The following is a 3692-nucleotide window of genomic DNA, read 5'->3' on the forward strand; positions in this document are numbered from 1 at the left end:
GCATGAGTACTAACAATATTTGACAGGTACGAAGATTCGAATCTTATTCCGAACAACGCCTAACGCACGGTTTTTCCAGACATATGAGGATGCAATTGAACTTAGTCTAACGCACGACTTATTCAACCTAACGCACGGTTTTCCAGACATCTGAGGATGCAATCGAGAATAGTCTAACGCACGATTTATTCTTCAACCTAACGCACGGTTTTCCAGACATCTGAGGATGCAATCGAGAATAGTCTGACGCACGACACATTCTTCAACCTAACGCACGGTTTTCCAGACATCTGAGGATGCAATGGAGAATAGTCTGACGCACGACATATTCTTCAACCTAACGCACGATTTTCCAGACATATGAGGATGCAATTGAGAATATTCTGACGCACGACATATTCTTCAACCTAACGCACGGTTTTCCAGACATCTGAGGATGCAATTGAGAATAGTCCGACGCACGACATACTCTTCAACCTAACGCACGATTTTCCAGACATCTGCGGATGCAAATTAGACCCACTCTAACCTAAGCCTATTCCTCAGAAACCATCCAACATACGACACATTCTGACTTTCAAAGTATATCAAGTGATGGCATCTTCAAGCCCATCTCCGGCAAAAGTTCCTACTGCAGCAAGGGCAAATTTCTTGGTATTCTAGTGTTCAATCACCTTCCACCTTCAGATATCGACTGACATATAAACCACTCTACATCTTCAGGTTTAAGATAATTGAACAGGGGCAGCTGTCATACCCCAAAATTTTCCCATACATTTTCTCCTATTCAAGTTCAAATCAAAACACAATGCTCCTAAACACATTCTCCTGCACAAGGCTTTGAAACTAGGGTTTGATTTATTCAAAAGAAGATCAGTGAATCAAGGGATCCAAAGCATATCATATGGCTCAATACATTTCACACTATCTCTATAACAAGTATCAAAGCTCATCTCAAAGAATTGGACACTCAATTGTTCAGAAAAGCAACAGTCGACTAGTTGACCTAAAAAGTCAACTATGGTCAAAGTAAAGTCAAAACTTCTGATTTTTTGACAAGATCCTTATATTGAAGTATCATTCACATTTTGATCAAGAATTGATCATGGTTCATCAAGGAAAGATCAAAAATCAACAAATCAAAAAGTTTCTAAATTAGGGTTTTGTACAGGAAAAGTCAACTGAACTTTGACCAGCCATACCTCTCACATGGAACATCAGAAATTTTCCATCCAAAGCTCATTTTGAAGGAAATTTGATTCTCTACAATTTTGTCTCTCACATGCCAAGTCTAAAAATGCTTCATTTAAGAGATATGGACTAAAACATTATAGGTCATTTTCAAAAGTCAACAAAAAGTCACTTTTTTCAAAAGGACACACAAGGAGCATGGAAAATGATTTTGATATGAGACCAAAGACACTGGTTAGAGGACTCTCTAAGGTTTCTAAAAAGTCTTATAACACTTCCATACCTCAAAAAATGAGAGAGATAGGCTGTGTCAAAGTTGGACTATTTTGGAGGGAAAAATGTGGAAGAATTTGGATTTTTTTGCAAGTGGGCCCAAAATCTTTTGATTCAATTTTGCTTCCCAAGTCATCTAGAAGATCCAAAACCAATGCCACGAAATTTTGATGATTATTTGATTTTTTATTGATTTTTTTATTTATTAAAATATGATTTAAATCAAATAAATCAAAGGAATTTGAAAAACATTTGGTTCAATTATATTTTTCAATCAATTCAATCACCAATAATATCCAATAATCATACAAAATTCGTGCAAGGGTTAATTGGTAGAAAAAGATGGGATTTGAATCATATTTAGAAACATATTTCAATCATATTTTCCAAAATTGCAAATCAAAGATTTACAAGGATTCAACCCAATTTTATTGACCTAAATTAGCCTCCTATAAGTACTAAACGAATTCAGATGGCAAGGGTTACAAGTTGGCTGCAGAAGAGAACCCTACTCAAGCTCCAAAGTTCATCAAAAATCTCAAACTCGAATTTTGCATCACAGGACAATTCAAGGCATTTGATCGATCCAAACACGTTCCTGGATCATCATAGAGTATATCCCAATTGTTTTCGAGCATTGAAACATCAAGAACAAAGCACTGTAAGTCGTTCTTTGTCCGATTCTAATATTCTTCGATTTGCACCATATAAGCATCCATACTTAAAATAAATTGCATATTATTGTTTATCTCGGTGTGTTTATCGATTCTGGATAATTTGGTGCGTTATTACGTTGTTTCAAGCAAGATGCCATAGTTAGAGTTCTTGCTCCTATTTGGGGTTTTTTTGTACAAGTAAAATCAGGTCCAAATAGTTCCATGGTCATGCTCGCGAGGATCGGACGAGTCGAATGGTAAGGGTGCGAAATATTTCTATTCGCGTTTGCCCCTGTTCGCTATTTTTTTGCAGGAATGAACATGTCTATTATAGCGCCCTTTGAGGAAAAGCGCTGTAAAAACTCTGGCGAGAGGTTGAAGATGAGGCGTGGCACTCCCTCATTGGTGGGCTTTGGCGCGCGTTTGGTTTTTGAACCAGATGGATTCAGCGCTTTAAGAAACACGTTGTTACCATGCACCCTCGTCTGTCAGCCACTTGATCTTCAAACCATCAAATCCAACGAACCTGGAAGCGCATGTGCATCATACGCCCTCTAGACGCGCCACACAGGATTACCTACGCTAAGTCCCAAATTTTTTTCCTTTTAATTACATAGCACTCTTATTCTTGTTTTAATAATATATATATATATATATATATATATATATATATATATATATATATATATATATATATATATTGTTTTTTCCTTCAAATAAATTTGTTATATATATATATAAACTATATAAAAACTTATAAAATTTTTTTTTAAATACTTTTATTTATTTTATTTTATATAAATATTATTCCTAAAAATAGATTTAAATGGATTTGATTATTTACATATTATTTCAAAATTTCATATTTGCCTTATTTTAATTCCAAAAAATCCCAAAAAAAATATTTTTGTGCTTGACTTTATTTTCTTATCCTGATTTAATTAATTAGGTCGCGAGACCAATAATTAATTAAATCAATTTACCATTTATACTCAATTTAAATCCTAATTAGGGTTTGCCCTACACTGATATATTTTTCATGCCTTTTCAGGGTCACTTTCCAAACATCTCCCGACAACGCGCCCGATCAAGATCCAAAGCTAAGTACCCTATTTAATTTAAAGTCTATTCTGTTTCCTTTTAAATAATCAGGGTTTGCTTTGCCTTCATTCTCTTCTGCCTTTGCCTTTTCAAGGTTAACCCCGAGGCTTCCCGCCAACCATATCAGATCAAATGCAAAGCTAAGTATCTATTTTTCTTTATTTATTTATTTAGCCTTACAATATTTATCCTTTTATTTTAGGGTTAGTTCTTTTGCCTTCGAACCGATAATGCACATACCCATTTTTCTGTTTATTCTTTCTTTTCCAATCTTTAGGGTTTGTCAAATTGCTAAAGCTACGAGTATCGGTAACCCTAAACCCTAACCCTGATATTTTCTGTCTTTTGTTATTACTTATGTCAAACCCTATTGGGATCCGCTGGTTTCATTGTCCCCTTCCCCATATTTTTATTGTTGTTACTTTATATTATCTGCGTGGTTAGTAATTTAGGGAGTGCAACTTTAAATTG

This window comes from Vicia villosa, linkage group LG4 (assembly GCF_029867415.1).
Source record: "Vicia villosa cultivar HV-30 ecotype Madison, WI linkage group LG4, Vvil1.0, whole genome shotgun sequence".
NCBI lineage: Eukaryota > Viridiplantae > Streptophyta > Magnoliopsida > Fabales > Fabaceae > Vicia > Vicia villosa.